The sequence below is a fragment of the Felis catus genome, chromosome C1 (genome assembly GCF_018350175.1).
Source record: "Felis catus isolate Fca126 chromosome C1, F.catus_Fca126_mat1.0, whole genome shotgun sequence".
Classification (NCBI taxonomy): domain Eukaryota; kingdom Metazoa; phylum Chordata; class Mammalia; order Carnivora; family Felidae; genus Felis; species Felis catus.
In genome coordinates, this window is record NC_058375.1 from 123442441 (window position 1) to 123466668 (window position 24228).

The 24228-nt window shown below is 41.5% G+C and overlaps 1 long non-coding RNA gene across 1 annotated transcript in view; it reads right to left on the bottom strand.

Annotated features, from left to right (window-relative positions):
- LOC123379122 overlaps positions 1-23412 on the bottom strand; it is a 48367-nt gene extending 24955 nt beyond the window's left edge. The window contains exons 1-3 of the long non-coding RNA XR_006583126.1: positions 22284-23412; positions 21060-21161; positions 20325-20394 (exon numbers count right to left, since the gene is read on the bottom strand). This is a non-coding gene — a long non-coding RNA (uncharacterized LOC123379122). The remainder of the gene's footprint in view (positions 1-20324; positions 20395-21059; positions 21162-22283) is intronic.
- Positions 23413-24228: the final 816 nt, after the last annotated feature.

Below are 24228 nucleotides of genomic sequence, written 5' to 3' on the forward strand. Positions count from 1 at the left end.
TTATAATAGCTTTACATGGCCTGAAATAGTGAAAAAGCAAGGCTTACCAAAAACCTTTGCTGAATAAATAAATGAGTAAGTAAGTGAATGAATGAATGAATGAATGAATGAATTTCTCTAGGCTAGAGCTAGCAAGGCTTCATGGAAGAGGTTACAATTAGGAAGCTGGCATTCTTTCCCCAACACCTAAGCCTTCCCTTGGTGAACATTCTTCCCACTGTCAGATGTCGTGAGGGTTAGTCCTTCCCTGGCCACACACCAGTGGACACCTGGGCTTTGCAGACTGAATCTCTCCTGCCTGTCCCTATAGCATCTTGTATGGCAGTGACAACAGACAGATGTGTGCACTCTTCTGCTCTCCTTTTCCTGTGTTCACACTTTTCCTGCAATCCATGTAGAGGCTTCATACACTAAATAGGACTTTTTGTTTCTCTTTTTCCTTCATCTGTGCATGAGGCCTCCACCTTGCCTGGAGACCCAGAGCTGACCCATAGAAGGAATGAAGACTTACATATGTTACTGCTAGAACAGCAGAAGAACTGAGACAAACAGGATGTGCCGTGTGCACAACAACAGCATTGCACAGGAAAATAGAGAAAGGAGGAGACCACACTACCCCCACCCTATTCTGCCCTCAGGGAGTCTAGGAGAGGGGCAACAGGAGGGAATACAATGAGGTGTGACCTTGGGAAAAATCTGCAAGGGAGGCAGGACATTCTGACCTGGAGGGCCAAGGCAAGAGGAAGGGCTGCTCAGGAGTCAGGACCTGTGTGGCTAGCTCCAGTGAGTAGCAGGGAAATTAACCCAGAGAGTGAACGCCAAGCCACCACTGGGGTCACTCACCGCTATTCACCGCTATTCAAGGCTCCACATTATCCAAGCAGGAAGCCCCATTACTGTCCATCTGATGGTGCTGGGGCAGGGCTTTCCACCCTTAGCTGCCTGTACTCTGCCTGTGGATTCTCCACCAGAGGGGGAGGAAGCACGCTCACCTGGACCCCACCCCGGCTGAGCCCCGCCCCTACTGCCTTCTCTGCTCTCCCCTTCCATTCAGCAATAAGATAGTAGCTAACCCATAGAGCTTACCGTGTAAGCTATACATGTGTGTATATATACATATAAATGTGTGTATACACGTGTATATATCATTCGTACTTATTTACCCCTTACTACAACACTCTATGGCAGATACTAGTATAGTATCTCCAGTGTATGGATAAGCCTCTCTGTGGCACAAATAGATTAAATAAACTGCCTAAATTCATACAGAACTGAACATCAAACCTGGCTCCAGATCTCTGGTTTCAACCACTATTCAACATTATCTCTCATCACCCAAGATACATGTTGGACCCCTTGAAACAGAGGGTATGAATGTAAGAGGTAGTGGTTCAGGAAGTGGAAAGAGCAGACCGGCATGGTACTTCACTGAAGTCCCCCACCCCCATTACACGTGATCCACCCTCTGCTTTGTATTGGACTGTCTGGGTCTATGGTCTAGTTCTCATAGTGGAATTAAACTCCCCCAGGTGAGAGTCCTGCCTTATTTATCTTGATACATCCTTCTCAAGGACAACACCCTCATGCATAAAAAGCTGAGTAAATGGTAAGTATATTTAATTACTGGAAGTTATTAACAAAAGCTTTAGGTTTGAGTATGTTTTGAGCACCACTCAGGGTCCTAGAGCATGCAGAATGTTTTAAAGGACCAACTTTTGAAACTTGTCTGGAAAAATTAAACATGCTGATAAGATTTTCCTCACCAAGAGAAGCACTTGCTAAACTGGTATGAATTTGTCCACTAACCTTAATGGTACCATAGTAGGTTGAATAGCCTTCCCCCAAAATTCATGCCCATCAAAACCCCAGAATGTGACCTTACTTGGAAATAGGGTCCTTGCAGATATAATTAGTGAAGATGATGCTATACCAGATGAGGCAGAGGTGGGCCCCAAATCCAAAGACTGGTGTTCTTATAAGGAGATGGATATTTGGGGGCACCTGGGTGACTCAGTGGGTTAAGCATCCAACTTCGGCTCAGGTCATGATCTCATGGTTCGTGGGTTCGAGCCCCGTGTCAGGCTCTGTGCTGATAGCTCAGAGTCTAGAGTCTGCTTCAGATTCTGTGCCTCTCTCTCTCTCTCTCTCTCTCTGCCCCTCCCCTGTTCAAGCGCTCGCTCTCTCGCTCTCTCTCTCTCTCAGAAATAAAGACATTAAATAAATATATATATATATATATATATATACACACACACACACACACACACACACACATAAAGGAGAGAGATATTTGCAGATACACAGACGAACGTAGGTAAAAAGGTCATGTGAATGTGAAGGCAAAAATTGGAGAGATACAGCTACAAGCCAAGGAACCACCAAGAACTGCTGATAAACACAAGAAGGCAGGAAAAGGCAAGGAAGGATTCTTCCTTAGTATCTCCAGGAGGAGCATGACTCTGCCAACACTTTGATGTTGGACTTCAGAGCTTCCCAAACTGTAAGAAAATACCTTTCTGTTGTTTGAAGCCATTAGTTTGTGGTACTTCGTTAAAGCAGCCTGGGAAACTAATACAGTATCTAATAACTAATGTTGCTGACATTATTTTGAGAGCTTGCCTCATGCCAGGCATTGCTCTGAGCATTTCACATGTGTTTGCCAGTTTAATCCTCCAAGCAACCTTCTGAGGGAAACATGGTTCTTCTCACTTCACATAAGAGATATGTAGTTCCCTTGACCACATTTGTTACCCAGCTGATGGGTGCTCCAGCAGGTTCTAACTCAGATCCTACTCGGAACCTCCAACCATGAGCTCTGAAAGGTGGGAAGAGACACTGAAGAGAATGTGTAGGCAAGAATTGGCATGGCCAAGCTCCTGTTCTGGCCATGCCCCACTGACAGTGAAAATGAGGACCCATGGGAAGCAGTTGAAGGATCAGGAAGCTTGGCCACCTAGTAGCAGAAGTTAATGCTATTTGGTTTCTGGGAAATTGAGTTATTAGAGAGGGTTCTCAATTAAGAAAATCCCCAGTGTGCAAACCTAAGCTAAAAAGAACTGAGGGGCTGTAGTAGTGGACTTTCTTTGGAGAACCAGCAGGGCCAAAGCTTCAAAGAGTACACCTAGGAGACCCATTTCACTCCTAGACTTGAAAGTGAGTGGACTTACAGTAGCAGCTGGGAGGAGTTCCAAGGAAAGAGTGATCTTGCTGAGTTCAGATGTTTAATTCTTTGAACATATTTCCCTTAAGTCTGTTATGGCATTTAAGAGCTGTTTCTAAAATTACCGTGCTAATGTACAGTTTGGGTTGGTTGAAAGGGTGGGCTGGCTCTCTGGAATCTGTCAAATCTTTCATAGGAGCCCCCACTGATGAGCCACAAACTAGGAGGAGCTGGAATGCCACGTGGTAGCAGACAGTTCTTGCTGTAAACAAAGCCTGAGGCTTTAAAAAAAAAATGTATAGAATGAATGTATCCAACACACAAAGTCTATACAAAGGTTTCTCAGCCCTCTGGGTTGGTTTTTTGGGCTGGATCATTCTTAGTTGGGTGGGCGGAGTATGTCCTGTGCATTATAAAATGTCCAGCCGCATTCCTGGCTTCTCACCCACTGGATTTCCAAAAGCATCCCCATCCCAGTACAAAAATGTACCCAGAACAAAGTCATCCCCCTCCCTACCAAGAACCACTAATCTATATAAAGTAACAGAAAAATGCCACCATTCACTTGGGAAAGTCTTTGTATTTACAACGTTTGTTAAGCAGCTCAAGGGAGAGGTCAGATAGCACTCCCTTTTCATAATCAGCTCTACTCACATGCTCTTTTTTTTTTTAATATTTATTTATTTTTGAGAGAGAGAGACAGAGCATGGGCAGGGGAGGGGCAGAGAGAGAGAGGGAGAGAGAGGGAGAGAGAGGGGCTCCAGGCTCTGAGCTGTCAGCACAGAGCCCAACACGGGGCTCACACTCGGGAACGGTGAGATCATGACCTGAGCCAAAGTCAGACGCTCAACTGACTGAGCCACCCAAGTGCCCCTCTGTTCACATGCTTTGAGCCCAGATTTGGCCAACTACCCAAAAATCTTCTCTACCCTGTTTCTTTCTTTCTTAGCTTCTCCAACACTACTCTTTCCTTACTTCCATTCCTAATGTTTCCTGTTCTCCTTTCCTGGCTCATTTTCCTCTGCTTGTCCCAAAACATTGATGTTTCATAGCTTTCATTCTTAGCTCTCTGGTTTGCTTTCCTTGGTTAAGTGTTACTTCCACATAACCCCATTTCTCATCTACACATTGACAACTGACTTCCAAATCCCTGTCTTTAGCTTGACCCTACTCTAAGCCTTAACTAAAAAGGACTAAACTAGTATTCTAGTACTCCCAGCTAGATATCTATATATGTTCCACAGATACCTCAAAATCAAATTATCTATAAACATCCAAAATATTTACTGAAATTGCAAGCAACTTGGTCTCTATGCCACCATTCATTCTGATCAAAATTCCGTCAAAATTCTGAGAGGTCTTCCTTCTGAAAACCCCCCACGATGAACTTGTCACCAGGCACTATTATAGATTCTACTGTGGCTGCTTCCTCTGGTCTGCACCATTCTCTCCACTCTGTCAGGACTATAAACTAGTCCTCTCCATCTCTGTCTGCTCCCACTGTTGTTCAAGCACCATTCTAAAACAGTTAGGATCCACTCCCCGCTCTTCCTCCTATGCTTCTACTGCAAGGACAGGATCCATGATCCACCCAGGTACTCAACCCAGAAACCTGAGCCTCACTATTCACTCCTCCTCCTGCTTCCCATTCAACCAGTCAACAGGATAATCTTCGTTCTACCTGGAATTCATCTACTCCTCTTTCTACTCCTGCTGTCTTAGTCTCAGCAATTGTTACATCTTGCCTGGACTATTCAGTAAGTCTCCCTCACTCCAAAATTTGCCCCATCCACTTAGTATTACAGCAATCACTAGAATGATCTTTAAAAATAAAACTCTGCCATATAATCCAGCAATCCCACTTCTGGGTATTTATCCAAAAGAATTGAAAACAAGATCTTGGTGATAGCTGCAAGCCCATTTCACTGCAACATGATTCACAATAGCCTAGAGGTGGAAGCAATCCAAATGCCCATTGACAGATGATCAGATAAATAAAATGCCCTATATACAGACAGTGGAATATTATTCTACATTAAAAAGGGAGACCCCATCACAAGCTACAAGATGGATGAACTTTGAGGACATTAGTCCTCAGTGAAATAAGCCAGTCACAAAAAGACAAATGTATGATTCCACTTACATGAGGTGTCTAAAGTAGCCAAATATGTAGAAACAGAAAGTAGAAGAGCAATTACTGGGAGCTGGAGCAGGGGATGGGTGAGGGCTGGGGAGAAATGGGGAGCTGTTGTTCAGTGGGTATAGAGTTCCAGTTTTGTAAGATGTAAAAGTTACAGAGATCTATTATTGTACAATATGTACACACTTAACACTACTGAACTGCACACTTAAAAATGGTAAAGATGGGGCACCTGGGTGACTCAGTTGGTTAAGCATCTGACTTCAGCTCAGGTCAGGATCTCACAGTTTGTGAGTGAGAGCCCGGCATCGGGCTCTGTGCTGACAGCTCAGAGCCTGGAATCTGCTTCGGTTTCTGTGTCTCCCTCTCTCTCTGCCCCTCCCCTGCTTTCTCTCTCTCTCTCTCTCTCTCTCTCTCTCTCTCTCTCTCTCAAAAATAAACAAACATTTAAAAAATGATAAAGATGGTAAATTTTACTTTATGTGATTTGTAACACGATTAACAACTGCTTTAAATAAAAATCTGTTCATTTAACTGCCTGTTGTAAACCCTTCCCTGGCTCACTCTCTTCTGGCGTTTGCAAAATCTGTCTGTTCCACTTGGAATGTTCTTCAAAACACCTCTTCCCTGCTCTGCTCCTGGAAAATGCTTCCTGGTCCTACGGGACAACTTCTCTCACCTCCCTCCTTTGTGATGGCATAACCCCTCAACTTACCCGACTGGGCACTCACACTAAGGAGCTGATGCCCATTTTCCATGTCTGCTCATCCTAAGACACTGTGAAGTCCTCACACACAGGCACTTCAGTGTCCTTCACCTCTACATCTCTGGAGGTGCGCATGCTGCCCAGCTGGTTTAGGAAGGCATTCATCAGATCCCAGTGCTGTGCCTACAAAGATTTCTGTTGAATTCTATTTTTTCCATTTTATCCTACCTGAAATAAATGTTTCCCTTGCCTCCCCAATCTGACTTTTCTGCCTTCTTTTTTATAGTCTTCTTTCCTCAGTAAACTTCCAATACTAGCCTGGTCCCGCAATGACTAACCTCAGGGTTTCCAATTTCATTTTCCTTATACTTCTGTCCCATGGTTGCTGGATCCCAAAGCTTTTCATGAATGTAGTTTCCATCAGACGGTATGTAGGATGACTCACTGAAGTGGAACAAAGACTCATTTGAACTGAGATCTGTTACAGTAAAGCAGTGGCCACTGGGATTATTTACATACAGTTTGAGGAGTAATCTGCTGCTCTGAGCCACTGGAGAGATGTGTGACCATTTCTCCACCTCTGTTTTAAAATGTAGATTTTATTATTATTCCATTCTGGTGAGGCCAACACACCAGGACAGGGTAGCCATTGAAAAGATAGTTGGTTATTCACAGTTCCCAAGAGGAAGGGCCATGGGAGGAAGGACTGGGGCTGCCCAGGACTCAGAGGAAGTGAGGAGAAAGCATGGGTGAGAACTTTTCTCTTGGTTTTACCTGGAAGAAATGTCTGAGGCAGGGTAAGCAAGCTATGCACATTTAGGATTGGTTAGTTTGAATACTTGAAGTAGGCTTCAGGGCATAGGGGCTGTCTCTAGCCGCCTGGTACCTGGCCAGGTGGTGATTATGGCAGGGGATAGTGTAGTGGCCCAGAGCGTGAGAGCCCAGTAAGGGAGGTGCAAGGGGGAGATGGGCTTTTGATGAGTTGGCTTACATGTGGAAGGTACAAAGGAGTTGTAGTTATCTTTAGGAACTGGCTTACCCTAGGAGGAACAGTGTGAGCCCCCACCAGCTAGTCTCCAAGATATCAGAGCATCATATAATACAGAAAATAAAAAACATGATTCACATACTTCCCAACACCAGAATCAGACCATGGGGCATGAAGTATGGCTGTGGGAGGACAAAGAAGGGGAAAAAATATGGATAATGTTGCTATTAACATTGCAGGTAACCCAGACTAGAGCATTCCCTGACTCTTAAAAAGTTGGGAAGAAAAATTCTTCCAGCTACAGATTTAAAAATAGTCACTCACTTTCTCAGAAGCCAGCTTCTAAAACATTTACTTTAGATTTCTTTTTATGTGATGTGATAAATATACATTTTTTTCCCATAGAGAATATTTATGAAAACTTTTCTGGGAAATGTCTTTTCACTAAATATAGGGTCTCTGGAGACAGATCAGGAAAACAGCCCCCCAAATGTGCTGTCAATTGTGACCTGACAGTCTGAATTACCATATTTTTATATTGTAACTCACTTCCCTTAATGATATATATATTCTACTAATGGTGTGAAAGAGATAGAAACTGGCAGCTTTAATGGTGTGTGATGTATGTGCTCCCGAACCATTAAATGCAAGATTTTGCCTGAGATAAGAGGGAGCTCCAACTTGCCTTCATGTGGGGCATGGGCTTCAGCCCGACACTCAGCAGAGGTGACCTTTGGTGGTGAGGTGATATTGAATCCCATCTCCTTAGCTCATATTAAAGGTGACCACCCAGGCAGACCTTGACATTTGGTAACTTTTGAACCTTTTATATGCCACTTTCTTTCTCCAGATGGCCTTCCCCTCCGCACACGTGGGTCCCCCCTCCCAGCTTTCCTTTTTTTCTCTGTCTCTTCCTGGATGAGGCTCTAGCCCTCAGCACTTACTGGAACTGATTGTCAATTCAAATGACTATACCCAGGGGTCATCCTACTGGAGGACAGGCATGACCACATGTGTTTGCATTTTGGAAACTGGGACATTTAAAATGAACCTAAAGTGCATTTGTACAAAAGAGTACCCAAGTGTGCCCCTATCTGGTAGCCCTTCCTGGAACCCAGGACACCCTGTCATGCTGAAAGCCTGCAGTCTCCTCTGCCCACACAGAGGATGTCAATGCCTTCTCCCTTTTGGGCTGGACACTAGGAATGGCCCCAAGCTCCCAAGCTTGACACAATTTCTAGATAGAACACATCTGTCATAGCCACTTTCTGTGACATGCTGTGTCTGCCATAACAGAGACATGGTGGTGTTTGTGCCTTGAGCCCTATGAGTTCATCTGGGGCACTATCACCGTTACCTTAGCTTCTCTCTAAGCTCTGCTTCCTCTCTCCCCTTTCTTAGGACTGAAAGCTGCGAACCTGCCTTCCCTAATCCTATCGACCCCTGACTACTGTTTGGCTTCTCAACATCAGGTCTACAGTTTTGTTTTGTTTTGTTTTGTTGTGTTTTTAAGACAAAAATTACACAGACATTTTACATAAAAAAAAAAAAAATCCGAAGGCACAAAAGGGATTACTTAAGAGAAACCTGACAGTTTATCCATCAATCAAGACTTTTGTCCATGAGACTAACCCAATATCTGCACTGGCCCTGAAGGAGAAAAGAAACCCTGGCTTTTAATCAAGAATGTGGACAAATATAGACAACTACAGTAAATTAAAGGATTTTTTTTGAAAGCTTCAATAAATGAAGAGATATACTGTGCACTTGTATGTGCAAACTAAATATTGCAAAACATCCAATGTCTCAAGGTGAAATTCAAGCTTTAATGCAATCTCAATCATAGTCTCAAAAAAAGTTTTTCTTCAAACTTAGCACATATTAATTATGATGTTCATCTATGAGAGATAAGAGATAAGTATAACAAGGGAAAACAACAAATGAGACTATTTAATTTCAATGGAATAAATAGTCCAGAATTAGACCATAGCCTAAAATCAGAATTTTATATGTAGCAAAAAGATGTCATAAATCAATGAAGGCAAAGGTGGACATATCTCATAGCTCTGGTTTTGCTGATTAGCATTAGAGGAAGAATTACTTTAGACCCAAGTAACATAATGAATAAATTTAAAATGAATAAGAAGTTAAATATAAAACTGCTACCATGAAAATATAAATATAGATACTCACATAACTGATAATTTTGTACATCTGGAAAGTTTGGAGGAGGGATGACTTTCTAAGTACAAATGTGATAGAAGAAATCACAGAGAACAATGAACAGATTTGTAGAAAACAGTTAGAAACACCTAACATCCAATGAAAGTTATTAACCAAAAGAAAAAGATTAAGCTGGCAAATATGATATAGAAGTGGCTGACATTCTTAGCATGTAAAAGTTCAGGCAACTTTCAATAAACACACTCAGACCCCAGTACATAAACTAGGAAGACAATGATATAATAAAATCCACAAACATGAAAGACAACTTTGCCAATTATAAAAATAATGCAAATTAAACAAACATTTTACATATTAAGTTAACTGAATAAAAGTCTAATGGTAATTTATATTGCTAATAATGATGCATCAAAAATATTGTCACCTACATTGCATGTAGCATTTTAAATCGATACTATCCTTTTGGAAAGTTACTTGGCAATATATTTCAGGGACCATATGAAAGACTTGATAATCCTACTTTCATACAAAATATGGGAAAAGCTACACACATGGAGATGTTATCACAATATTATCTTGGTAAAAAAAAAAAATACAGAAGTAAACAAATGTCCAGTGATAAAAGAATAACTAAGCTGGTTGTGAAATTGAATTTTGAAACATCTCTGCAGACTCTTTCATCACCCAGCCAGCAAGACATATTCCTTTCCATTGAATCTGGGCTGACCTTGGTTACTGGTTAGTGCAGCTGGAGGGGCACTGTATGAAGGTCATAGAAGACAGTACAGCTTCTGCCTGGCTGTTAGAACACTTCTGTTGGAGCCCTGAGCCACCACGTAAGAAGTCCTAGCATCCTGAGGTTGCCATATTGTGAGGGGGCCCAAATTAACACAAGTCATTTTGAGATGCTCTGGGACTATATAAAGAGAGATAGATACGCAGTCAGCCCCAAGCTGCCCTTCTGTCCCAGATCCAGCCATCATATGATAGCAACTGGTTGAACTTAAACCACTCAGACAAGTCTTTCCCAAGTCGCTGACACATGGAAGATAATACAATGACTGTTGTTGCTTCAGGTCACTAAGTTCTGAGTGGTTTGTTGCACAGCAATAGATAACTACAACAGAAATCTCTATTACACAGAACATGAAGCAGCCATTAAAAACTTAATTTATAAGACTATATAAAAACACAGAAATATTCCTTTACATAGTATTTAGTAAAAACACAACACATAAAATTTTTGTACAATTGTAACCATTAAAAATACATACCAAAGGAGGAGGGGCCAACATGGTGGAGAAGCAAGGGGATCCGAAGTTCCCTCGACTCTCAAACAAAGCAGGGTTGAAGCCAAAGGACTTTGAACTCCAAGAGTCCAGGAGACAAAAAGACAACGTGGCTTCCAGGGACCCACCGGACAACCTGATGGGCCACAGGTGCGTGACTGCGAACTGGGAGAGATAAAAGGAACAGAGGGGAGGAATCCCCTTCTGCAGAGAGACAAAGGGAAGATAAAGAGTGGCTGGGGAAGCATAGGACTGTATCTGGACAAGAGGAAAACCTCAGACGGGAACTGAGAAAGATCCAATCTTTAACTGCAGGGCTTGCTGCGGACTGGGGCCAGCTTCCCAGATCGCACACCTGGGTAGGAGGGGTGCCAGCCCCGGCCTCGCGGCTAGGTCAGGGGCGCAGTCCACACTAGGAGAAAGCGATCCTCTCCCTGGAATGCTGTGAGAAGAGGGTTTATATCCGCTCGAAAGGCAAAGCCTTCCTGCGATCGTCAACCAAAGACCACATATGGGGCGGCACAGAGCTGCGCTTCCCCAGTGTCGGGGCACATGGAGCAGGAGTTTGAATCCCAGCCAAGCTCCAGGACATGGGAGTCGGTGGAACGGGACAAACTGCCTCCTTTTCACTCACTGCTCAGTGAGAACGGCTGGAACAGAATGGTTTGGGAAACCAGGTCAGGGGAGGAGAGACTGGCGGTGGGGGGGGGGGGGGGGGGGGGGGGGGGGCATTTTTCTCCTCACAACCACCAAGGTGGGGTCTCAGGGATCTGACCTCAGGGCCCAGTGGAGGCGGACCCGCCCACACCAAACCACGCCCCTCCACTCAGGGTTTGATGCTGATGAACCAGGTGGACCTCTCCTCCAGACCAGACTAGCCGTGTTGCATTGCCTGGTTTACTTCTCAGACAGTTCTTATTATATAAATACACTCTTCCTTCCTTTTTTCCTTCTTATCTCTGCCCTCCTCTAGTCTGGTTACTCTGGTTGTTGGTTAAGCAGACATATTTAATGCATTCTCTTGGTACGTGTTCTATACTTCCTTCTTTATTTTCCTTTCTCTCTCTCTGGATTAAGCTGTATAGTTTCTCTGTCTGGCCAATTCTATTTTCTTTTCTTTTTCCCCACCCCCTTCTTTATTTTCCTTACTCTCTCTCTCTCTCTCTCTCTCTCTCTCTGGATTAAGCTGTATAATTTATCTGGTCAATTTTCTTTTCCTTTCTTTTTTCCCACCCCCTTCTTTATTTTCCTTTCTCTCTCTGTGGATTAAGCCTTATAGTTTCTCTGTCTGGTCAATTTTTATTTTTTCTTTTTCCTAACCCCTGTAATTTCCCTCTTTGTATGACATAAGGCCTCTTCCATCAGCAGTGCCTCCACCCTGTTGTTTACTTGTAGCTGGTGTTTCTGTTTTTTTGTTTTTGTTTTGTTTGTGTGTGTGTTTGCATGTTTTTGTTTTCTGTTTGTTTGTTTGTTTGTTTTCCTTTCCAGGGCTACTTCAATGAAGAAATCAAAACACACCTAGGGGAAAGGTCCAAAACATCCCTACGAGTTGGGAGATAAACTACCCACAGTCACAACAGAGAGCAAGTAACACTCTCCAAAACACAACTTCTGAAGGGCCAGGCCCCGGACAGTGTATGACCCCTCTTTTTTTTTTTTTTTTAACGTTTGTTTATTTTTGAGAGAGACAGAGACCAAGTACAAGCGGGGGAGGGTCAGAGAGAGAGGGAGACACAGAATCGGAAGCAGGCTTCAGTCTCCGAGCTGTCAGCACACAGCCCGATGTGGGGCTCGAATCCACGAACCATGAGATCATGACCTAAGCTGAAGTCAGACGCTTAACTGACTGAGCCACCAAGGCACCCCGACCCTTCTTTAATATATTAAGGCTCTGGGGCGCCTGGGTGGCGCAGTCGGTTAAGCGTCCGACTTCAGCCAGGTCACGATCTCGCGGTCCGGGAGTTCGAGCCCCGCGTCGGCTCTGGGCTGATGGCTCAGAGCCTGGAGCCTGTTTCCGATTCTGTGTCTCCCTCTCTCTCTGCCCCTCCCCCGTTCATGCTCTGTCTCTCTCTGTCCCAAAAATAAATAAACGTTGAAAAAAAAATTAAATATATATATATATATATATATATATATATATATATATATATTAAGGCTCTTAGGTACAGGGTATATAACAAGCTTTTAAACACATAAGGGACAGAAAATTAGCCAAAATGATGAAATGGAAGAATTCTCCTAAAAAGAAATTCCAGGAAGAAATGACAGCTAAAGAATTGCTCAAAACAGATATAAACAATATAACTGAACAAGAATTTAGAATAATAGTCATAAGACTAATCACGGGGCTTGAGAAAAGCATAGAAGACAGCAGAGAATCTATTATTGCAGAGATCAAGGAACTAAAAAATACTAATGATGAATTAAAAATGCTATAAATGAGGCGCAAAATAAACTTGAGGTGGTCACAGCGAGGATTGAAGAGGCAGAGGGGAGAATAGGTGAATTAGAAGATAAAACTATGGAAAAAGAGGAAGCTGAGAAAAAGAGAGATAAAAAAAGACTCTGGATCATGAGGGGAGAATTAGAGAACTAAGTGATTCAATGAAACGGAACAATATCTGTATCATAGGATTTCCAGAAGAAGAAGAGAGAGAAAGGGGCCAATGTTGAACAAAACATAGCTGAGAATTTCTCCCACCTAGAGAAGGAAACAGACATTGAAATCCAGGAGGCACAGAGAATTCCCTTCAGATGTAACTTGAATCAATTTTCTGCACAACATATCACAGTGAAACTGGCAAAATACAAAGATGAAGAGAGAATTCTGAAAGCAGCTAGGGATAAACAGGCCTTAACATACAAGGGTAGACACATAGGGGTAGTAGCAGACCTATATACTGAAACTTGGCAGGCCAGAAGGGAGTGGCAGGAAATATTCAATGTGCTAAATAGGAAAAATATGCAGCCAAGAATCCTTTATCCAGCAAACCTGTCATTCAGAATAGAAGGAGAGATAAAGGTTTTCCCAAACAAACAAAAACTAAAGGAATTCATCACCACTAAACCAGCCCTACAAGAGATCCCAAGGGGGACTCTGTGAGTGAAATGTTGCAAAGGCCACAAAGCACCAGAGACATCACTACAAACATGAAACCTACAGATAACACAATCAGAAACATAAGCAATCTTATTGGTAAGAGTGTGGTAATTGCAGGGGACTTTAATATTCCATTTACAACAATGGACACATCCTCTAGGCAGAAAATCAATAAACAAACAATGGCCCTGAATGATAGGCTGGACCAGATGGACTTGACAGATATATTTAGAACTTTTCATTCTAAAACAGCAGAATACACATTCTTCTCGAGTGCACATGGAACATTCTCCAAGATAGATCACATCCTGGGTCACAAAACAGCCCTCAAAAAATATAAAATAATTGAGATCATAGCATGCACACTTTCAGATCATAATGCTATGAAACTTGAAATCAACCACAGGAAAAAATTTGGAAAACTTCCAAATGAATAGAGGTTAAAGAACATCCTACTGAAGAAGGACTGGGTCAACCAGGCAAATAAAGAAGAAATTAAAAAATATATGGAAACAAATGAAAATGAAAATGCAACAATCAAAACCCTTTGGGATGCAACAGAGACAGTCCTAAGAGGAAAATACATTGAATCCAGGCTATCTCAAGAAACAAGGAAAATCCCAAATACAAAATCTAACAGCACACCTATAGGAACTAGAAGCAGAAAAACAAAGAAAGCCAAAACCCAGAAAAAGAAGAGAAACAATAAAGATCAGAGCAGAAATAAACAATATAGATCCAAAAACAAAAAATGGGAGAACAGATCAATGAAACTAAGAGTTGGTTTTTTGAAAAAATAAACAAAATTGATAAACCCCTAGCCAGACTTCTCAAAAAGAAAACAGAGAGGACCCAAATAGATAGAATCACGAATGAAAATGGATTTATCAGAACTAAGCCCTCAGAAATACAAGCAATTATCAGAGAATACTATAAAAAATTATATGCCAACAAACTGGACAACCTGGAAGAGATGGGCAAATTCCTGGACACCCACACACTACCAAAACTCAAACGGGAAGAAATAGAAAATTTGAACAGACCCATAACTAGTAAAGAAATTGAATTAGTTATCAAAAGTCTCCCAACAAATAAGAGTCCTGGAGCAAATGGCTTCCCTGGGGAATTCTACCAGACATTTAAAGCAGAGTTAATACCTATACTTCTCAAGATGTTCCAAAGAAATAGAAATGGAAGGAAAACTTCCAGACTCGTTCTATGAAGCCAGCATTACCTTGATTCACAAACCAGACAGAGACCCCACAAAAAAAGACAATTACAGGTCAATATCCTTGATGAACATTGATGCAAAAGTTCTCAACGAGATACTAGCAAATCATATTCAACAGCATACAAAAAAAATTATTCACCATGATCAAGTGGGATTCATTCGTGGACTGCAGGGCTGGTTCAGTATTCACAAATTAATCAATGTGATACATCACATTAATAAAAGAAAAGGTAAGAACCATATGATCCTGTCAGTAGATGCAGAAAAATTATTTGACAAAATACAATATCCTTTCTTAATAAAAACCCTCAAGAAATTCAGGATAGAAGGAACATACTTAAACATCATAAAAGCCATATGTTAAAAGTCCACAGCTAATGTCATCCTCAATGGGGAAAAACTGAGAGCTTTCCCCCTAAAATCAGGAACACGACAGGGATGTCCACTCTCACCACTGTTGTGTAACATAGTTTTGGAAGTCCTGGCATCAGCAGTCAGACAACAAAAAGAAATCAAAGGCATCAAAAATGGCAAAGAAGAAATCAAACTTTCACTTTTCACAGATTACATGATACTCTACATGTAAAACCCGAAAGACTCCACCAAAAGACTGCTAGAACTGATACATGAATTCAGCAAAGTCACAGGGTACAAAATCAGTGTACAGAAATCAGTTGCATTTTTATACACCAATAATGAAGCAACAGAAAGAGAAATAAAGAAATGGATCCCATTCATAATTGCACCAAGAACCATAAAATACCTAGGAATAAACCTAACCAAAGATGTAAAAGATCTGTATGCTGAAAACTATAGAAAGCTTATGAAATAAATTGAAGAAGATATAAAGAAATGTAAAAACATTCCATGCTCATGGATTGGAAGCACAAATATTGTTAAAATGTCAATACTACCCAAAGCAATCTACACATTCAATGCAATCCCAAACAAAATTGTACTGGCATTCTTCTCAAAGCTAGAACAAACAATCCTAAAATGTATATGGCACCACAAAAGTCCCCAAATAGCCAAAGTAATATTGAAGAAGAAAACCAAAGCGGGAGACATCACAATCCCAGACTTCAGCCTCTACTACAAAGCTGTAATCATCAAGACAGTATGGTACTGGCACAAGAACAGACACATAGAGCAATGGAATAGAACAGAGAACCCAGAATGAACGAGTAAAGTAAGTCAGTCAGAGAAGGACAGGTATCTTCTGTTTTCACTCATATGTGGAGCTTGAGAAACTTAACAGAAGACCATGGGGGAAGGGAAGGGGAAAAACAATAGTTACAGATAGGGAGGGAGGCAAACCATAAGAGACTCTTAAATACAGAGAACAAACTAAGGTTGGATAGAGTGGTAGGGGAGAGGGAAAATGGGCATTGAGGAGGGCACTTTATGGGATGAGCACTGGGTGTTGTATATAAGCCAGTTTGACAATAAATTATATTTTAAAAATTAAATAATTATGAAATAAAAATACATATCAAAAAGGACTAAAATGGAGTAAGGGTCATTTTAAGAGTTGGGTTAGGTCGGTAACATCAGGATGATATTATTGCACTAATGTCTAAACCTACTAAGATATTGCTATAATGATTGTGTAATTAATTAATGAGAACTACTTGTCCCTCAAAAGGAAAAAAAAACTGAGTCCCATCTTAAGATACTGGTTTAGCAAAATGAGAAAAAAAAAATCAAAGATGTTAGAAGCACAAAAAGACTACAGAAAAATTTGCCCCTTTCCCAAGAGTGATTATGAACTGGATTAAAATGCCCCAGCTCTGTCTCCCTTTGTTTCCAAAGTTTGAAGAGAGCTGACAAATATTTCCATAGCCGAATGTGTATGGCAGAATTTTTCTTTTCATTTCATGGCTTTTATTTTTAAGACAAAATAATATACAGGTATTTTGTACAAAATGCAAATGATGTAGAAATGTTTGGAATATCTAAATGAAAACGTGGTTTTAGGGTCATATCCCCTGGGACTAGATTAGAGACTACCTTCCACTCACATCTTGTAAACTCAAATGCTTCAGAAATGCACACAGCTTCTCGTTGCCCAGTGACATGCCAACTAGAGGGCGGGCACACACACACACACACACACACACACACACAAACACACAATATGGGATGATGGACTACGACTCCATAGTGGCAAATAAAACATCCATTTGGAAAAGGGTGACTCCAGCAACACGTGGCAGTCACTGGCTTATTATGGTTTTGTTAAATCCCACAGGGCAAAGATTGCAAAGGTGCCTTCTCAGGCCTCAAGGTAAGCTGGCCATTGGCTCACGTGGTACTCTGTGTGTATCCTTGGAGAACATGTAGGTTTTGAAGGGCGTGCTTTTCACTGTAGGCTCATAGCCCACTTCCTGCTGAGGCAGGTTTGAGATCAACAGCATTATTTCAGAGGTTGAACAATTACAGACTTTTGTGGATAAAGATAAGAGTTACTTATAGCAATAAAATTCCCTCGGAAATTTGCTAAGCTTCTTGCCCATTTAATTTTTCTGCACTCACTCTGGACACAAGATCTTATCTTGACCTCATCTCTAGGCCTAAGACTAGAATGTAGAGATTGGCAAACTTGTCCTGTAAAAGGGCTAAATAGTAAATATTTTGAACTTAGTGGGCCCAAAGGCAAAATCAAGAGTGTTATGTAGGGAGTTACGTAGTAAGAGAGCAAACAAATGTGCACATTTTTTCTCACCTGTTTTAAGGTTGGGCAGGGCCATATGAAAACAAGTGGCCTGTCAGATTCACCTGATGGACTGCAGTTTGCCAACCACTGCAGAGTCTGTTATTCTTGGCCTGTGCGCTGCATACCCTCCCATTAATCTTCACAGTGGCTACCTTGGACCCATTGAAAGAGTAGGCATTAGAGCAAAGACAACACCCTACCTGATCTTTGTCACTATTATTATGTTACTTTGCTTATGGTGATGCAGAGAACTCATAACAGAGGACACAAGAGATAGACCTACAGCCATGAGCTATATCCTGGTAAAGAGTCCCTATCAACCACTTCAGTTTGCAATACAAACGTCCTTGGTATTTTCAGCCCTGCCGGGTCCCCAGTATGACTGCACTGTCAGTTGCTTAGATTGCCGGACACAGGTAGAATCCTATTTTAGCAAAGCCATGCTCCCTTCCCCCAATGCCTACAAGCTGTTAACCCTGGCCAGAGCACATCTCTTATATGGCAAGAGTATCAACAGACACCACACTGTAAAAACTTCCCACCAGTTCCCTAATACTATGGACTCAGTCTGCCCCTGCTCTGCCTCCCTGTGAACTCAGAGAAGAGTTTTTACTCTTGTTTTGCCACCGCAGACCAAGGCTTGCCAGCTTGTTAGCCTGTGATCTGTGTCTTTTCACCCACTAACTGACCACTTCAACTAATCCTATGCCACATGCTTAGGGGCTATTACTTGCAGCCTCTCACTTCAGGAACCAAATTCCATCTTGCAGCTATTGTATTTTTGGCTTTGATCTTACAGTCTAGGATTATTGCACCAGTTCCCAGGGAGCAGGATGAGGGAAGAGATAAAATCAAAAGGGAAAAGGGGCAAGCCTTTAAAACGTGAAGCTAAATGCTGCTTGACAATAAGTGGTAAAAAACAAAATTCCAAACCAATTAGTCTGACTCAGGAGCCTCATGTTCTTACCATAGGGTCACCCAGCTTCTCTGTAGGTATACAGAGTGTGGGGGTGCCTGTCCAACATGCATACACATAGATTCTGGTGAAGAAAACAGCTATGGGCTTCTTCTCCAGTGGCTTTTGGATTCATAACATGTCTTAGCAAAATTATGAGACTAAGTTTGAAAAAATAAAGGGGAAAAAGGAAGTGATGGTCCATCAACAGTTGAATGGGGGGGTGCCTGAATGGCTCAGTTGGTTAAGCATCCGACTTCAGCTCAGGTCATGATCTCGAGGTTTTTGAGTTCCAGCTCCACGCCAGGCTCTGCGCTGACAGCTCGGAGCCTGGAGCCTGCTTCAGATTCTATGTCTCCCTCTCTCTCTCTCTCTCTCTGCCCCTCCCCCACTCATGCTCTGTCTCTCTCTGTCTCTCAAAAATGAATAAATGTAAAATTAAAAAAAAAAAAACAGTTGAATGGGTACCCAAAATGTGGTATATATCCATACAGTGAAATATCATTTGGTCATAAAAAGGATGAAGTACTGATACATGCTACAACATGGATGAACATTGAAAACATCAAGCCAAGTAAAAGAAGCCAGTTACAAAGGACCACATATTATATGACTCCATTCATGTGAAATGCCCAAAATAGGGAAATCCACAGAGACAATAAATTAGTGGTTGCCAGGGGCTGGGGAAGTGGGGGATGGGGAGTGATGTGTATGGGTAGAGGGGTTCTCTTTGGGGTTCTAAAAATTGATTGTGGTGATGGTTGCCCAACTCTGAGAACATACTAAAAAACCTTAAATTACATACTATAAATGGATGAATTGTGTAGTATGCAAATTATATCTCAATATAGGTGCTGCCAAATAAAAAGCCCAAGGTGATGCTGCAAGAGGAAAGTTAACACAGGGCAGTAGCTTGATGACACATGAGCACTGCATGTGCTTGGAGAAATAGCTCATGCCATTAGTCACGCTAGTGAAAGAGTGCCACAGCAAAGCCACGCCCATGTTAGGAATCACAAATTGCAGTTACTGCCCTACAGATTAACAAAAGGAAAAGAAAATGAAGATTTTTTTTAAGAACTATGACAATCAAGGAGTGCAGGATGCATGAACTTTCCTTTTAAACCGTTAAAATATTTTAATCTTTGTTATAGACTAATTAACCATCCCTGACATGTTTCATGATTCAACATAGGGCCAAACATTCTGCACTTGCACTGAGAATCATATGAACAGGGAGAGCTTTCTCTAACTGTGCTGTCTCTTTAGGACAATATAGATGGTGCCAGCACTCTCCTCCACTCAGTGCCCGCCCTCACCTAGGCAATTACTCAGGATTCTACTTATTGTAGCATCAGAGATCCAAATGATCCATCTCTTAGTTTATAGTCAAGCAACCATATTACCCTGATGTTCAGTGAATTTTCCAAAATGATGAATCCAGTGGGGGCAGAGTTCCTTACCTCCCAGACCAGGATGCTTTAACCTATACCATGCTCAATCCCAAAATAGCAATGAACAAATGTTATGAAAATTTTCAAAGGTTAAGGAACTCAATTTTTGTTTAATTTATTTATCCATTTTGAGAAAAAGAGAGAGAGAGCATAGGGAAGGGACAGAGAGAAAGGGAGAGAGAGAGAACCCCAAGCAGGCTCTGTGCTGTCAGTGCAGAGCCTAATGTGGGGCTCAAACTCACAACCTGAGCCAAAACCAAGAGTTGGACACAACTGACTGAGCCACCCAGCCTCAGAACTCAATTTAATGTAAATATTCTCAATATTTAACAGAGACAAAAGTATTATTGCGGAGTAAGAGGGACAAATAGAGGGACAAAAACGTATGTGTGCCTACTCACTCAGGCATCTAAGGAGGAAGAATTCTTGCAAACCAGATCAGCCCCTGGGTTGTTCTGCAGTGTGGAGATTCTGGAAAGGGCAAAGGGAAAATGGAGAGAATAATTGTGTTTACAACCATCAGTTGATGGTTTTCAGGGACAGGGAAATGAGAGCAGAAGGGAAAGACTTTCAGAAGGCAAAGGATATTAAAAGGAGCAGCAATGGGAGAAAAACTATCTTAAAGAGGGCGGCCATGTATTAAGAACATACTAGCCTCTTTCCCACTTCAATAAAAAATTGAGTAAAGCACTGAAATATTTTGTATAATCTTTTGGCCGCCATATTGCTCCTTTGAACATAACAAACCCGCCCAAACTGAGCCTTGAGGTATTCTATAATTTAGTCAAGTTAAATTGATAATAAAATTATTCTATCAAAGTCACCTAAATAGTAATCAGGAGAACAGGGCTCTCAGAACCTCTTTTAACATACCATTTTTTTTACTCTTAATTATTGCAGTGTGTGAGCTACAACTAGTAGTGAATATTTAGAAAGCAGAGAAGTTCTTACTCATCTTTGTATCCCCAAAGTACTTAATACTGCTTTTACATAGGTGTGAGCATTGTCAATATTTATCAAGTTAACAAACTATCTGAACTTTCTGATTATTCTCACATGTGAAAAAGACACAGGAGAGCAGTGCCTGGGGCTCTGTGGTAGAGCTGGTCGTTATCCCCCAGGATCGTCTAGGATACCTTGGCTGGTGTTCAGAAGAACAATACAGGCTCAATTTCCATAAAGTGCAGTCCTAAATTTTAGATTCAGAGATTGATGTTTGGCTTGTAATAGATTCTCTTCTGGAAAAAGAAAAGAAAGACAGGGAGCAAAGGGTGAGCTCAGAAGACCATTCCAGGAAATAAATCTGAATCAGAAGCACCAGGGAGAGTTTTTTTGAGAAGATGGTCAAAACACATCAGCCCAAAGATAACAAGAGTTCAAAAGATCCCAAGTTATTTAGTTGAAAGACAGTTCTAATGCTTTTTCTTGCATACAGCCTATCAGAGCTGAAACAAGTAAACTAGAAGACTTCAGACAATATCGTTAAAGGTATTTCCTTAGAAACCCAAGCTTGGAAATCCAACCAGCTCTCAGTCGGCCAGCGGTTGGCAGTTCGATCTGTGAATCCAGACTAATTCTTCATCTCTTTGAGATCCCTGCTATCTGCTTTTTAACACTTCACCAACTACCTCAAGCCTGGGAGGGAGCATAAAAAGAAAAATCAAAATGGTTCATCCAGGAAGCTGGATTATGAGGGCTTTTTTCTGTCCTCTGTCGGGAAAGTGGTATTTATCTCTAAACCACAATCTCTACCATTGACCAAATTTTAGGGCCTGTTTCTTTCTGTATAAGTCAAGTTATGCTAGATTGCACTACAATAACTAACAACCCCCAAATCTTAAAAGCTTAAAAAACAATAGTTTACTTCTCAGTATATGCAAGTTCTGACACCTTCCAGGTAGCTGTCTTGGGTGTTATATCACCTATCATCCCAACTTGTATGGTCACTGTAGAAGAGGAAGAGAAAACATGGACAACCACACCAGTTGTTGTTGTTGTTTTGTTTTGCTTTGTTTTTTAATTTTCTGGTATTCTTAGTTTGCTTCTTTAGAGTACAAGGATTATTTTCCTCTTTTTCCTTTTGTTTAAATTGAGATTTAATTGACATTTAACTTTATATTAATTTTAGGGGTACAAGAAAATGACTTGATACTTGTATATCGTGATATGATCATCGCAGTAATTCTAGTTAACATCCATCACCATGTGTAGTTACACATTGCTTTTTCTTATGATGAGAACCTTTAAGGTTTACTTCTTTAGCAACTTGTAAATAAGCAATATGCAGCAACATTCATTAGAGTCACAAACCAGTTCTTAAGCATTTCCTCCCAGAAGTGACCCATACCTCTCCCACTCACATTTCATTGACCAAAAAGATCACATGGAACATCCGTCTTCAGAGGCTGGGGAAGTAAAATCATACTGGTTGTCTAAAGGCAGGAAAGCAGGAAATATTGGTTGGCAGCAATAGTATCTTCCACACATGTTCTGCTCCTAAATATTAAGAAGCCTTACTATTGTTTGCTTTTTACTTTGATTTCTGAAAGCCTCAAGCATGGCAGGGAGTTCTATCCAGATGCTTGGGAGTAAGAGAGCTCGAATGAACTACCTTGTGAAACACTAGTCTGGCCACCCTCATCCTGACCATCCTCTGACATCAATTACTTTTTCAAAGCTACCCTTCAGATGCTATGGTGACCTGCAGGACTGTGTTGGCAGGGCACATTCAATAGGGTTCCATTTTAATGAGCCATCCTCAGTTCTTTCATCACTCCTTATAAGGGATGCCAAGCATCTTTACAACTAGAGAACATTGTATGACTTTGGAACCAAGTTTCAGAAAGTCTAAACTAATAACACTGTTAAAAACACCACCATTTCACACGTAGCATATTACAGACTGGAAGCTTGAGGCCCAGAAATGAAGTGACAAGTCGTAATTATGAAGCTAATACATAGCTGTTGTTCTAAGTTGTTAAATGTGTAGTAGTTTGTTACAACAAAATCGAAAACTAATACAAAGTGATAGTTTCCCAAGAGTATTTATATTTTAACTAGGCTCAAATTAAGACCTAATGTACTAAAAAAGCACTAGGCAATAAAAAGCTCTTGACATTATACAGTCACCCCCACAGGTCATTCAAAACAAAATTTAGTTTTTGAAATATTTATATGTATGGCATAATTAAAGTAAATTTCTTACAGATTTTCTGATTTTGAGAATCTGGATCTTTCTACCAGCACAATGTTTTCCTCCCTATTCTCTTTTTACTAGATAATGCACCACTGATTTTTAAAATAAGACAAGGAGTTTTAAAGTTAATGTCTAATTATGGAATTTCAGAACACAAGATAAGAATGGGGCACGTGGGGGTGCCTGGGTTAAGCATACAATTCTTGGATTTGGCTCAGGTCATGATCTCACAGTTCCTGCGTTCAAGCCCCACATCAGGCTCTGTGCTGACAGTGAAGAGCCCGCTTGGGATATTCTCTCTCTCTCTCTCTCTCTCTCTCTCTCTCTCAAAATAAATAAATAAGCTTAAAAATATTTTTAAAATAATAAACTTTAAAAAAAAGAATGGGGGCACATAAGGAATGCTTCCCTGGGGTCCAGAAACCATCTCAATCACACCTAGCCTTCCGGTCAGCAGGCCACCACCGGGGTAACCTGATTTCATGGCAGCAGGCATCAGCAGGTGTTCCTTTATTCTCCCCATTGGGTTCTCTCATCCTTCCTGTATTATTTTTGACCTGGGCTTCTACTGCCATCCCCTCCAGCTACATCAGAAAACTAGCAATACACATTGGAATTGTCAGATGCCTTTCAAATCATATTCAGGTTGCTTCCGAGGTGGGAGAAACCAGTGAGGCCAACAGACAATGCCAAGGCCTGCGACTGCCAGGCTCAGTTGCATGCAGCCAGCCAGCACCCCACTACAAATAGACCAGAGGCTACTGAGGCAACTGTCCCCTTCAGACCAACACTCTTAGCCATTGCTCACATAGGGCCCACTGGGAAAGAGGCAGGGAGGAGGGGGTGGGGAAAGAAATCGAGGGAGCAGGTGTGCACACATGGGTGAGAGAGCACATGTCAGGCCACCATGAAACAGAAACTCAATTCTACACACCTTAAGCTTCTGCAGAAGCCAATTGGGCCACCCTCAAAGCAGTCTGTAGAGGTAAAGAGCAATGGCCTTGACATTGTTTGCTACCCATGACCCAAGGCAAATTGCTTAACTTTAAGCACCTTTTACCTTGTCTGTAAAATGAAGAAGATAAAAGTAGCTTCCTCGATGGGTTGTT